The sequence below is a fragment of the Aplysia californica genome, unplaced genomic scaffold (genome assembly GCF_000002075.1).
Source record: "Aplysia californica isolate F4 #8 unplaced genomic scaffold, AplCal3.0 scaffold00141, whole genome shotgun sequence".
Classification (NCBI taxonomy): domain Eukaryota; kingdom Metazoa; phylum Mollusca; class Gastropoda; order Aplysiida; family Aplysiidae; genus Aplysia; species Aplysia californica.
This window is the reverse complement of record NW_004797411.1, coordinates 720,537-735,763: the sequence shown is the minus strand read 5'-3', so window position 1 is coordinate 735,763 and position 15,227 is coordinate 720,537.

Here is a 15,227-nt window from a genome sequence, read left to right as displayed (position 1 = left end):
GCAACCTTAAAACTTAGTTCAAAATTGTTATGATTTCTTTGATCTTATCATTTTGATTAGAACAGAAAGTTATTTTTTTAATGAATGAAACACGCTCGTCCGTAAGTCTACATGAAGTACTTTCTTATCGTTTTGATTAGAAAAGAACGTAAACTTTTTTAAAGGAATGACATACGCTCGTCCTCATGTCTAGATGAAGTACTTTTTGTTGTTTGAGAAATCCTGTTTCCCAAATTCTTTTTTTAAATGTTGTTTTTGTTGCTTTCGTGTTTCGTGGTCTACTATTGTTTAATGACTTCCGTTGTGTTGCTGTAATTATAACTTTATGCTGGTTTTATTGATTTTTATAAAAGGCCACTGTAAATTTAAATGTAAAGAAATGTAAAGAAAACTAAGACGGCATAATGAAAAGCCGTTGACAACTGGAAAAGAAATAGAAGCAACAAATTGCCTCATCCACATTGCTGATAATATTATCAAAATAGTAAAAATTCTTTTTTCATTTCTTTCATACTTTTTTCAAGAGAGACATCACCAAACTGACGGGTTATTAGTAACAGACAATTACGAGGTCTGTCTCAAAATAAAGTTCCCGTGTCATGCCGTCCATCTCACAAAATTGCGTATTATTATGAGCATTTTTTGGCATTTTTCAGGAGAGTGTTCAAAAGTTTTGGACAATTCAAAACTCCTCTTCTGGCTTTTTCAGCCCCATTTTTGGAAAAAGATGAAGACATACACTGATACATTATACACATTCGCCTGTAATGATTTATGATGTCGTGTCAGCAGATTGTGAAAAAATGACCCAAGTATGTCATACACCTTTGAACTCTCAGTTCCTTAACATTGCCCCATTTCGTGATTTCGTCCGTTTCTGAATCCCTGTGAACATTCACAATATTCCACCGATATAGTCTTGATTCTCCATACTCCGATGGGATCACATGGTATGGCTTTGTTGCTCTTGCAAGGTGTATGATTGTTGTCTGTTTGTCGGGATAACAACGGCCCCTGCCTTTGACACTGCGGTGTTTATTGTAATGTACACTGCATCGCCTTTGTCAATGAAAAATGTCAAATGTTTGTAAAACATGGCTTTTTCGTTTGATATGGGACCTACCAAGATTAAATATTGCAGGTGAAAGTCCATCATCATGTTTTCCTTTTTCTTTGCTTTCTTATCTTCTATTTCTATTTTCTATTTGTGGTGGCCGAATTTTGCTATTCAAAAGGCTTTTTGTTGGCCTCCTCGATCGACATGCGGTTTTCGCCAAAAAATTCTTTAAAATATTCTCTAGAGCATGGCGCCCTTGGATTTTTCAGTTTTGAGACAGTTTTGCTGCAAAAAGCTAAATTTCTTTATTTCGCCGATCGCCTTTGTAGGCCGACACTTCTGTCTCTGTAATTTTATAAAAGGAGGTTTCCGTTCACTAACCGTGCGCACTTTTTGAGAGTATAGATCGAAACCTTCTAATTTTTGCATCTCTCTAGATTTATTGCTCCATTCCAGTAGAACGTAAATATCATAAGCCAATGACTTTCGGCTGACGTTAATGCACCAATCATTCCTTTCATCGAAAGGGGGCCCAGCTAGTAGTATATATTGCTGGAATATTTCCTTGCGTGACTCTATTGTGAAGACTGCCCTCCACTGGACACCCGAAGGAAATCGCATGAGGGTAAGACCCAAAGAGACCTAGAGACGCACAGTGGAGTTTGAAATGAAGTCCTGGGATCATTCATGGGAGACGTTGACAAAGATGGCCCTTTGTTTCTGCCCCAAGGCCAGATAGCGTAACGGGTAGTAAGTAAGAAAATTTCTTTGCGTGTTTCATTTGCAGTAGATCGACCTTCTCAACCAGATTTGTCACAGCCTTCAGATTCACATCTGTCTCCAATACTGCCAGCTTTGGCGCTCTTTCCAGTTGTTGGACTCGCTATTCCTCTCCACAATTTCCTTCTTGTATACTTATTACCCCGTGGAGCTTTCTGAGAAGCCAGTTCCTTAGCAGAGCCTTCTAATGTAACATTTTCAGGTTGAGAGTAGATCTAGCAAACGACATTCTCTTCTGGTATTTTTATTGTTCTACTCATAAAGCCTCCGTTGCTCTTCTTAAGATTGCCATGCTCATTTGGGTCCCTACTTTGATGAAATTAGCATCCAAACGTTGATTGCTTCCACGGACATGAACTCACAATCATGCCTGTTAAAAATTTTAATCTAGATTTGAACCAACATGATTTATCTGAACTAAGTTAAACTTGTAAAACGGCAGAAGTGTTTCCTGTCCTAGAGCTGTAGGGCTAAACGTTTTAGAGAACGTAGATCTCATTAGACGTGCTATGTAATTGTAATTTTGACGATACGCCCTTTTGTGAGATGGACACCTTATTTTTGATACCAACAGAAAGCTTATTCAAATACCTATTCAACGTAGGAACCATCACGTTCCAGATCTTTCTCCATTCGAAGTACCCACTAGCGGTGAAAGACAGTGGTCAGTCCAAGGTCTGAGTGTTTTTCTCATAGCCTCGTCCTCAAATCGCCAACCTCCCAGCCTTTCGGGGACGAGATGGGAGTCTCATGGAGCGAGATCAGGCGAATAAAGAGGTTGTTCTAACGATTCCCATGATTAGCCCTCGAGAAGCATCTTATTGTTTTAATTATTGCTTAAAGTTTCAACTGCAGACTTGCCGAGAACAGTGTTGAAAGTTTGATCAGAACTCGGAGTAGCGTAAGATGAGAGGGTGGCATCAGTGTCATTTTACTCGGATTTGCCTTGGACAAAACACTACACACAACACGTCACAGCTCTACAATATTTAGTGGTTTGCGTACTTTCGATTTTATGGAAAAGGGAAGCTTTATTCTGAGGCAGACCACAGCTGTAAAGAAAAAGGCGGCAGCTTATTTTTAGAATTGTCAAAGTTTTTAGGACCACCTTGCAAAACCTCATAGTCAAAAGGGAACAACAATACCTCAACATGGTTACCTACAAAGCATCTCAGACCCCTCTGCACTTCTCAAACATTCGTCACCTGTACTACTACTTTGATTAAACTATATCGCAGATGGGAAGAGTTTCGAAAATACAACAATTTTCACCATTCAAATGTAACGGTCAGATTACATGGTATGGTATATAGCAAAAGTCATTAACTGGCTTCAACAATTCAGAATGGCAAGCCATACGTTGTAACAATAATCAATTCTCTGGTTTACTGGTGAACCTGTGAAACGAGCGGTTTATATTTTTTTTAAATGAAAATAATACAAATCTAAGAAAAAATAAATCAACATAGTCGTTTGGTTTTGCTTTGGTTTTGTTGTTTGTTTGTTTGGTTTGGTTTTTGTTTGATTGTGTGTTTGTTTAGGGGGGGGTGGTGGAGGGGGGGTGGTCGCAAATACAAGATGAAATATTTGTTAACCTTCTTTTTTTTATTTTCTGTCCCAAGCAACGGCACATTCACTTCCCTCACTCTCCATGATGGACTGAACGAGTTCAGTTACATTCAACATTGGTTCCCTATCGACGGTAAGTTTAAAGAGATAAGAAAGTATGACGCTAACCTCTAATGATTGTGTCCATGTAAAAACACAAAAGCATAATATAAACAAATCATCAAAACCATTCTTCATTAGACATATGAGAATGTCCAGACCGAAGGAAAGATCTGTTCTCCATCGTTTGATCACAAAAGAATTCTTAAAGTTGTAACAAAAAAAAAGTAATATTTTGATAGTAAATGAATAATTACTATTTTAATCTGTTCATTGTCCAAAACTGAAATATCAAGAATGCAATCAACGTGTGTTTCGGGCGCTCAAATGACCTTGTGCAGTTGCGAGCGCCGTAAAACTCTTACCTAAGCAGAAGTCTTAAACCATTTACTCAGAAGTAAGATCTGTCATTTCAATTTCCCAGACAACTACAGTGTGAGCGTGCAGTTTGACAACGATCTAAGACGCATTGTGTATGAGAGAAAGATGACTGTGGTGGTGGAGCCAAACAAATATCCAGCCTACCCTGTCCTACCATTAGACAAGATCTTGACTAGCCGAGGATTTTGGCTCCCTATTGAGGGAAATGCCCAAAAACCTTTCATGTGAGTACTACCAAAGATATGTCAAGATGGCAAGTCCCTCTTGTTGATTAGACAATATTACATTGAAGAAAGTCGTATCAGTTTGAAGTATAAAAAAAGATGGGGATCATGTGCCCTCCTTCGGCAAAGGTTGCTGCAGCCCAGGATCGCCTCATGGTGCGCCAATACCGGATGGATCTGAGACACGTCCGAATTTAACTCGAAGAAAATCGTATCAGTACCTACAGATCCCCATTTCTATTGTACTTGATACATCTTAATGTAAAACAGTGTAAATTTGGGAAATTACAAACTGCACGAACATTTCAGTCTGTTAGCTTTCCTGACCAAAGTCACCTGTTGTACTGTGAACGCACCAATTAAAATTCGAAGAATTAAAGGCAAACCCAATGTCACCATTTCAAAATGGCGATCGGACCGTCCTCATCAACAAACTTTATACTTTCTTCGCATCATCTATAAGTTAGACATGATGAGAAATTTTAAAAACTGAAAAAGCTAGACATAGATTGAACAACTCTAAGAAGTATCAGGAATTTGTACTGGGACCAAAAAGCTGCCGTATGAATTAATGGCGAGTAAATATAATTAATGGGGATCATGTGCCCTCCTTCGGCAAAGGTTGCTGCAGCTCAGGATCGCCTCATGGTGCGCCAATACCAGATGGATCTGAGACACGTCCGAATTTAACTCGAAGAAAATCGTATCAGTACCTACAGATCCCCATTTCTATTGTACTTGATACATCTTAATGTAAAACAGTGTAAATTTGCGAAATTACAAACTGCACGAACATTTCAGTTTGTTAGCTTTCCTGACCAAAGTGAGGCTTTAAAAAAATTATACATGCCTACTGTTCTTGGCTTAATACTGTTTTTGTGGGTTCTTATGCAATGAAATAGTCGTAGGAGAGGCTGAGAAAGCTAAAAATGCCTACAACTCAAATTCCATAATTTTCAGCCGAATCATGGCTTTAGGGGTGTAGCCCCCCCCCCCTTTCCCCCTGAAGCGGGACGCCCACGTCGTTCCAGGTAATGCGTTTTCGTGACGTCTTCGCTACTTGCCGAAGACAGGCTTGAACCTGTGGTTTAACGCTACACATAGGGCATGAAGCTTTGAGAGAGAAATTATTGCCTCAGTTGCTTTTAAGAACGGCTTAAATGAATGGAGCCTAATGTAAAACAATTATTTCTAGCAAATATTAAATGAAATTGGGACCTACGATTCCAAATTACCCGTTTTCTTAGGAGCAGCTGCAGATTCCATGCAAGGCATGTTCGAAAATCGTGTTGGAGAATAATCTTTGCATGATGCAAGCAAAATATCTAATTTGCATACTATGCTTTGCCTGGAGTCGGCAAAAATTAACAAGTGGGCGCCAGGCCGTAGACCCATAGTGGCCTCTGCGTTGCGTGTTCCCTTCCTTCCTAGTTTTTGATACAGCTATCCATTAAAAATCAAAACTTGTTGATGGGGCCCGCATGGTTCATAACTGGCCGAAACCAAGTCTGGAAGAAGGAAGGGATACTTGTTGTCTACCTGAAAGCATGTCATGACGTGTATTTGGGTTGGTAGGGTGGGAGGGGGGGTGGGGGGTGGTTGGAGCCCTATCCCATCCGTGTGTGCACGTGTATCAGGACGGGCCGAGTTGTAAGTCTAGTCAGTTTTGTGCGGTCCAAAACATGTTACTTTTCCCATGTGCCAAACTTTTTGAGGTTCCATAGTTGTGTTTTCAAAAACACTAAGGTATCTTTTAGGAATTTGATATGTGAAGATGTGTGTATGCAGAGTTTGCACCACAAGAGTCAGATACATCAGCAAGATTGTTAAAAAATATTGAAACAAAACGTGATGTTTCCATACTACTGTTACTTGGCAATATCTGAGTAACACAAAGTACAAGTTTTTGGCACAGCCTAGCACAAGGCCCAGAGGTTGGTTGAGCTCGTATAACGCCCAGACGAATTCACCCGACGGCCGCATTCTATGGGACTGTCGTATGCTACATGTCACCTGGGCATTTAGCCTCAAACACCGGCCGTGAAAACCGCTCACTATATTTTCCATGGCGAGAGAATATGCCGCGCCAAGAATACATCTCGCTAAAAAGTTGACGCATGAGTCATTTTTTTCTACCAAGCCGCGAGGCTTTTTGAGCCTTGAGTTTGAGTCTTTTCAGTCTGTCGGTTTTTCAACTGTCTACTCTAGATCTAGACCCCATCGTCTTGGTGGGCCCTCCCCCTCGCAAGCAGAGTTATAGCAGGGGATTTGGGTAAAGATGGGGGGGGGGGGGACAAAAAAAGACTGTTTTTGTTTGTATAGTTGTGTGTTTAGGTGTGTGTGGTGTGTGCATGTGTGTGTGTGTGTGTGTGTGTGTGTGTGTGTGTGTGTGTGTGTGTGTGTGTGTCTGTGTTTGTGTTTGTGTGTGTATGTGTGTTGGTGAAGTTATCGCTACGATCCTGTTTGCAATCACGCAGTCTAGATCAAGAATATAGAGGTATTTCCAACATGAAATTCGAAAACAGTTCACGAAAAAGTAATTGTTTCGGCTCAGGCCAGCTCTCTACAACTGCCAATTAGCAATACACTCTGTACTTGTTCGTGTCTAATTCCAGTTCCCTCACAAAACTGTATGCTCCACGCTTTCTTATTTTTAAAAAAATGTCATGAACCCAAAACCAGTGCCTTCTCTTGCTTTTTAATTTAGCAACACATGAAAATAAACGGGTCTTCTAAATGTAATTGTTCAACAGCAAGTGCTAGTAGTATCAATCGTTTCAGCCCTGACATCTTGTTGTGAATGGCGGAAATGCAATCGAATGTTGGCAAAAAACACGCGCGACATCAGCAAGCCCATGGAACTTAATGAAAGTCAACGCTGCTTTCGGCGCGGACTTTATCGGTGCAGTTATCTGCACGGCATAATATATAACAGTCTCCTTTAGACGTTTAGTGGCTTTTACGCTGCGTCTTCCATTCCCAGTTTTTGGTACCCCTAACTGTCATCAGGTAAAGGAAATTTGTCTTTATACGGACAGAACAGACATATTAATAATTATGCTGTTTATTGCCTATGTCTATGACCATTATTGTTAAACATTTCTCTTTTTTCTGTTGACAGCTTCAAACTTCATTTGGGAGAAAGGTCTCCTAACCAGTACTTCAGCGCCACCATGCAAAAACCCGGTGTCGGGAGTCCGCTGCGTTTTCATTATGTGTACAGAGACCCAGGAAACTACGTGATCACACTGACGTCAGAAACCCCTTGTCCGTTTGAGGCCAGAGTTGAAGCAAAAGTGTTGAGAGGAGTACCGCTAACTGGTTGGTTGCCAACAGTTTAAGTAAAGACAATTTATACAAATTTTAATAGTTTAAATGTATTTACAATTACAATATTTACAATGTACAATACAGGTACAGTTACATCGAAAGTTACAATTATGTTAACCATTCCAATTACAATCACATTTTGCCAATCCTCTCAGGATGGGCACTCGCTCGGAAAACCAACCAACCGGTGCTTGTGGACGAGACGATGGTAGAACTAGTGCTCACATACGACGACACGATACCCGAGATGAACGTGACCTGTAGCGCCACCTACGGGGACAACGGTATTAATGATAACGACGAGGTCTTCGTCCAGTTCCCCAATGTTACCGATATAGGCTTGAAACATCTGTACACCACTGTAAGCTATTGTTGTTTTTTTTGTTTTGTTTCGTTTTGTTTCGTTTCTTTTGATGTTTCGTGAATAAGAAAGGGTTTGCTTGATTGATTTTACATTGTTTCACATTCTGATTGTATTGAATACAAATTCTAAATACGAAATAGTGACAGAGAGCCATAACATCGTATAATTACAAATTTCTATCAGGCCGTTACTAGGTCCAAGAGTTTTAGAAACAATGTTGTTCTATCCCAGAGAGAGAGAGAGAGAGAGAGAGAGAGAGAGAGAGAGAGAGAGAGAGAGACAGAGAGAGAGAGACAGAGAGAGACAGAGACAGAGACAGAGACAGAGACAGAGACAGAGACAGACAGAGAAAGAGAGAGAGAGAGAGACAGAGAGAGAGAGAGAGAACTCTAAGACCATTTTGTCTATAATGTTTCATCAGGTGGGAAGCTACACCATCACCATCAAGTGTTCCAATGAAGTCAGTCACGATTTCAAAAGTACAACTGTGAAAGTGCTCACCTATACAAAGTCCGATTACAGATTTCACTATCATACCGGCGTGGCTGTCGACGGAAACGAGCACTCTATCAACACAAAAACAGCTAATTTATTTTTTAAGTTGTTCAATAGCCGAATTTATGGGAGTCATGTAGCCCATATCAACACAGGAGATGGGTCAGGGGTTCGAATTTTTAACCCTACCTATCTTTTTAAGCATGTCTATGTTCACAGAGGGGTGTATAATGGAACAGTTGAAGTGTTTACTCCAAAAGGTGAGCGTAGTATGCTAGTTTCAGACTATGTTACTTGATTTTGTGGCAACGTGATGTTATTGTATTTTAAAATATCGTTATCGTGGTTCTGTTGGTGTCGGACAGACGTTGCTGCTTGATATTATGCTGTGCTGCTGCTGCTGCTGCTGTTGTTGTTGTTGTTGTTGTTGTTGTTGTTGTTGTTGTTGCTGTTGTTGTTGTTGTTGTTGTTGTTGCTGGCTCGCTGCTGTTTAATCACATTATTGTAGGTAATTCTTCGAGTTAAAAGTACCTGCAATCATGCCTTAACACAACACAGAATTACAGAATGTTCATGGGGCAATATAAATAAAGACGGTATGCCAAGTTTCGGCACATTTCCCGAGTTTTCAAGAAGAACCTTCCAAAATCCCCAAAAGGATAATTTATTACTAACAGACGTGAGGAAACAAGCAGGTTGATCTCCTGGCAAAGGAATCGTTGTCCCTTCTGTAGGGATTCAACGAAAAACATTCACCTACAGATTCATTTAAAATATAAAGTAAAAAACTATATCTCTGTTGAAGACGCAAAAGGGAACTAAAAATAAACTTCACAACATCAAGCCCAAACTGGGTCCATGGAAAACCTTCGGAAGGAGACTAAATCATTTTACTCGATTGCATACGGACTCACCTTCCTTGGCAAATACCTGCCTCAGGGAGATCGGAAACCGTTCTGTGTTGGATGCCTTTGGCCTTTTCAATAAAACTGTAATTTATATTAATTTACAGTGCGGTCAAAAATTCTTGACGCAATTTATAGTCAAATAACCGCGTCAACTATCGAACGTAAACTCTCCAGCTTCAGCACAATGACTGGTATCTATTTGTCTTAACAGATCAATATTTTTGTAAATTCAGTTGGAATTAAAGACGGAGAACTCGGGTGTAGGAATGTGGAATTTGTGAATGAGGTGATGCAAACTAATTTTTCGGTCATCAAGGACTCTGAGGCCGAAATGTTTTTTAGAGTTTGTTGTTTTTTGAAAACTTGTTTATCGTGTCTTGGTTGATTTTAAAGAAGAATTGACTTTCATAATTAAAGATTATATAATAGACTATAAAATGCTTTGAGTCTTTTGAAAGTTGGGAAGCACAATTTGGGCATTTGTACTCATTTGAAATAACTTTTTACACTTAAATAATTAAAGCAAACACATTCTACGATTTTCCTGTTTCAATAAGTGATACATATATATAAAAAAGAGCAAAATGACATGTTGGGTGTTTTATATATTCAAAATAACAATTTCAAATTGTCTTCTGGGCCCATACTATGAAATCCGCCATATTGAAAGTCACCAAACATAAGCAGTCATTTTTTTGTTTAAAAATTGCCCCCGTGCAACTTGAATCTTTTAGATATTTTTTATATTTTAATTTCAAATCGATAACCTCCTGATTCTCTTTTTGTCATGCTTGCAGTTTCAATTATCTTTTTCTTGAAGCACCAGTAGGCATCAGTAATAAAACGTTTTGTTGCGATGTGCTCGTCAAATTATTTGGGGATAAAGAGTTATAACTAATATACCATTTATCGATCTGGCGAAAACAATACCACATATTTTAAAATAGAAGTTGTAATATATTTGCATTTTTAAAAAGTGGGCGTGGCCCAAATGGCCTTGGAAACTGAAATTTTACATCTTTTATCAACATGACATAAACACAGAAATATATTTGTAAATGGATAGATAGAATGTTGTGCCCTAAAAGGAAAAGTCGAAAAATAAATTACAGAACAGGAAAAAAATGTTATTTTTTTTAAATTTCAACATATTTTGTGCAGGAAACTTCAGTTACACGTTCAGGGTACATGTGGGGATATCTGAAATCTCCGTAAATCCAGAGGAGGCAGAAAAAAACCAAACTGTTACCGTGTCTTGCACTGAGGTTCGTGGACAATGGTCAACGTTTGCTGTACACTACGGCGACGGGAACAGCCAGGTAGCTTCGGCAAAAGGGAGACATGATTTTACATACACGTATTCAGAGCACGGCTTGTACCAGATCACTGTCACGACAACATCAAAAAGTTTGACTGAAGTGTTCAACTACTCAACCCCGATGTTCATCGACTCGCCCCCTGCCAATCTGTTTGTTTATCCGAAGACGGAAACCATTCCGCAGCCCCCTGGGGAAGTCGTGCTATATCTCCGAATGCGCTACTCTGGGGAAAGTATTTCGAAAATGGATTGCGCGATTAATTACGGAGACTCTTACGACCGGAAGATACACTGGGACACTTTAGGTATGCAGCCCGGTGGCTTAAGACGTTATTCTAACGTGTACGTTTCTTTGGGACGACATGATATCCTAGTGAACTGCTCCAATCGGCTTGGGTACCAAGCAGTGACCACACACTGCCACGTTGAAAGCGCCTGTTTCTCCAAGGACGGTGTGTTTGCCATCGAGTACGCAGACCCAAACACTCCTATGGTTGTGATGACGTCAATACCCGTAGAAGTGACCAGCAGAGTGGTCATTTACTGCGTTCAGAGCAATGTGAAATTCTTGTGGAAGTTGAGGAAACTTCAGGAAACGTGGCACAGGATTCTGAACGAGACCTTCGACCTAGAACAGCCCCACAAAGACTCGCTCCCTCTCCTACCTGGTACCATCTATCCAGGCCTCTACCAACTGTCTCTCAACGTCTCCCTCAGCATCAACAACACAGACGCCTGGCTCTCTGGCAGGACCTATATCAGAGTCATAGGACCTGAGATTGTGGTCAAGTTTAAGCGTGGTGTCCTCACTACCACAGGTAATTGCTCTGTGTTTGTACATTCAGTGTACACCGTTAAACGAGTGCAGCCATTACATAATAATAAATCCTTACGGGTCAGTGCTGAATCCATAGTTTGAGCGCCAGAAATACAGCGGTGTATAAATATGTTAAATATTTAAGCACATATATCTATCTATCTATCTATCTATCTATCTATCTATCTATCTATCTATCTATCTATCTATCTATCTATCTATCTATCTATCTATCTATCTATCTATCTATCTATCTATCTATCTATCTATCTATCTATCTATCTATCTATATATATATATATATATATATATATATATATATATATATATATCATAATATATTTTCCCTTTCCGATCCTTACCAACAGGAAACATTGCTTCTCCACTCCTCTTTGAAGACAACTATTATTATCGTATCCATACGACGTTGGGAACTCTGAGCCACCACTTCCCAAAGAGGAAATTTGCTCGTTAATCCGATCCGTAAGCTTTGCATAGCAGTCTGTCCAAAAGATGTTTTGAGAAATACCCTCCCCCCTCCCCCGAACTACGTTCAAAGTTCTTGTGGAATTTGAGAAAACTGCAGGAAAAGTGTCAAAGGATTCTGAACGAGACTTTCCATCTTGAGCAGCCCCATTTTTGAATCAATTTAATAAAGGCTTTTTCGTCCAACAGGAATGAGTGACGCCATCATCGATGCTAAATCTGAGACTCTGGACCCTACTTCCATATTCCCTGATTCCCCCGGACTAACTTTTCAGGTGAGAGTATTTTTTTTCTCCAGAATCTTTTCTCCTTTCCATTTACTTATTTATGCTTATATTCCACGTGTGAAACATCGGCTTAAGCTTATATTTCACATATCAAATAGAGAACCAATAAAAAATGCTCTCAGAGGAGAACGTGCACAGAAGGGTATGCCCAAGTAGGAAAGGACGAGAGAGAGAGAGAGAGAGAGAGAGAGAGAGAGAGAGAGAGAGAGAGAGAGAGAGAGAGAGAGTGAATGTATTTGTTACATGTGTGGTCGAAAGCCGGACCAGTGAAGTATGGCTTCTCTAATCTAATAAGCTAAAATCAATTGTGTTGTTTAATATCTAAAATTAAATTTAGTGTTTTTTATATGCTTTATTGCTCTCTATGAGTTAACATTTGTTGTAGCGGTGAAAAGTATAGTCTTGTAACTTGCATTCATGGGTCACTGTTACTTTAATTCATGAACATAATCATTTCATTTGTATAAAAATTACGCATAGCTAGGAGAGGATCAGCATTAACAGCAGCGGAAATCTATTATTGTAAAGGGCAACCGAACCAATGCACAGCACCAACAAATGCCTTTACAATGATCCTCGGATCCACCGTCATCGGACACTCGGAAAGAAGAAGAAATCCTAGGGGTTTTGTTTTCTATTCTTTTCAACAAATTACCTTGAACACACAAAACAGAATATGTATTCGTAACAATTTCTCCAACGAGCAGGTCAAAGCGATGAGTCCTTGTGTATTTTCCACTTTATCCTGTCTAAGCATCCTACAATCGGTATGTATAATCGTTATGAACAGTATGAATTATCAGAAAAACTTTGTCACGTTAGGGTGTCACCAATAAGAAGCCGTCTTCTTTTCTTCAATCGTTTTCAAAATTCTGATCTCATCAATGAGCAAGACCTATTCAAATGTGGCACAGCAACGAGGGCTTTAAAAGCACAAGACATCCTTTCCTCCATCCCCATCCCCACCCTCTCTCCCTCTCTTCCTCCCCCCCTTTCTTTCTCTCCCCCTCCTCTCTCTCTCTCTCTCTCTCTCTCTCTCTCTCTCTCTCTCTCTCTCTCTCTCTCTCTCTCTCTGCGCTATTCCTCCTCAAATGTTCCCTTTCAGCAGTTAGGACGGTTGGTGGGTCCAGTGTCAAATTCCCTCCCACTTTTGCTTCTCCAGTAACTCTGTCTGCTCTCTCGTTGCCAGTTACCCCCAACGTGGCCCGGGCAGAAGATCCAGGCCACTCTTTCCAGACTGTTCCCCCTGATCGTTGCCTTCTAGTCCGCATACAGCATCCCTTTCTGAACCTTCTGTAGTGTGCTCATAGAGCCAGTAATGATTACTGCTGATGACTTTGTGTTCTTGATACAGTGTAGAGCCTCACTCATGGCTTTTACCTCCCTATACATACTGGATGTTGTCAGTGTAGTTGCTCCACTTTGCTCTTTCACTACTACCCCATCAACTGTGACACTGAGGGCCCAACCTGATTTGACTCCATCCGTGAAGATCACAGTTTGTCCATGTTTGCTATGCTCTTCTATCAGGTTCTCAATTACAGCGTTTGTAGCTCCAAGTGGCCAATCACGACATTCTCTATCCAACGTTGCCTTCCCCGTTGTGTACTCTCCGAGCGCATATTTGACAACTCCTGAGGTATCTGGCAGGTTGAGAGTGTTCGTGGCTTTGAGTCATCCATACTGTGCCCCTGATGTCATCTGCCGTCCCGCTTTCTTATATATATATATATATATATATATATATATATATATATATATATATATATATATTATGTAGGGGGTTCGTCTCGTCTGCGTTGACTAGTAGAAAGGCTTGAACTTTTGCCAGTTTGTGCCTCTCGTTTGCACATAAATTATGAAAGTCGAGGAAGTATCTCATTGCTTCAGCTGAGATATCTCGTGTGCACCCAAGGATTGCTCTCGTTCCTGCATTTTGTAACACCTCGAGTCGTTGCAGTTGCGCCTTTGATAGGGCCAAGAATCCGGGCCCGTACTCTACGACAGAGAGTTCTAGGGCTTGGTAGAGGCTCACAAGGATTGTATGGCTCACCTTAGCCATTAAGGGCTGTTAGGCCTTTTCTCACCCTGGAGATCGTATCGTGATGTGATCTTTGCAAGAGAGGTTGTGATCAAACATGATGCTGTTCAGTTCATCGAGTTACTTGGCATGTCATCGTGCACTGCATTGTTATTCAGTGTACCTCACAGTTCACAGGCTTTGTCTGGGTGCAGTTTCCCGTTGTTCGCTTCACACCACTGTTCAAGTCTGTCGAGTTCTTCTATGACTCTCTCTCTCCCTGGCGATTCTTGCCTAGCTTGTACACCAGCACATCATCAGCGAAACTGAATTACTCGTCCAGGCCCTTCCAGCTGGTTGGATGTTTTCTCTATTGTATAGGTGGCGAACAGAACCGGCGAGAGTGCAGTCTGTAGTAAGCCTGGTCCACCCAAGACGTAGTGCTTCCCATATCCATTGCACCAAAATGTGCACATAGAGTCAGTAATGATAACTGCTCATAGATGCCTTGTGTTCTTGATCCAGTGTAGAGCCTCACTTATTGCTTTTACCTCCATACACATACTGGATGTTGTCAGTGCGGTTGCTCCCCTTTACTCTTTCACTACTACCCCTTCAACTCTGACACTGAAGGCCAAGACGGATTTGACTCCATCCGTGAAGATCACAGCATGTTCATGTCAGATTGACTAAAGGCCTAATGAGGGTGCCGTACTGAACTCTGTTGTAGGCATCTTTTCGACATCCGAGCTCGTATAGTTTCATTTGTCATACAGGTATTTTAATTGTTTCAGGGTTGTAAAGGCTTGTACGCATCTCAGGTAAGTATCACGACCCTTGCTTGTGCCCAAACATCTTGCCACAAGAGAACAAAGGTGCAAGGTTCACTTTCCTTCATGGGGATTTCTTAAACAGTAGATAATTAGAACTCTAGTTCTGAGAGATTGGAGCCACACTACACGCAACTCACAGCGACCTTTTTAGAATAAATTGGAATTCTATCAACTACACAAACACACACGCGTACATGCACACACACACACACACACACACACACACACACACACACACACACACACACACACACACACA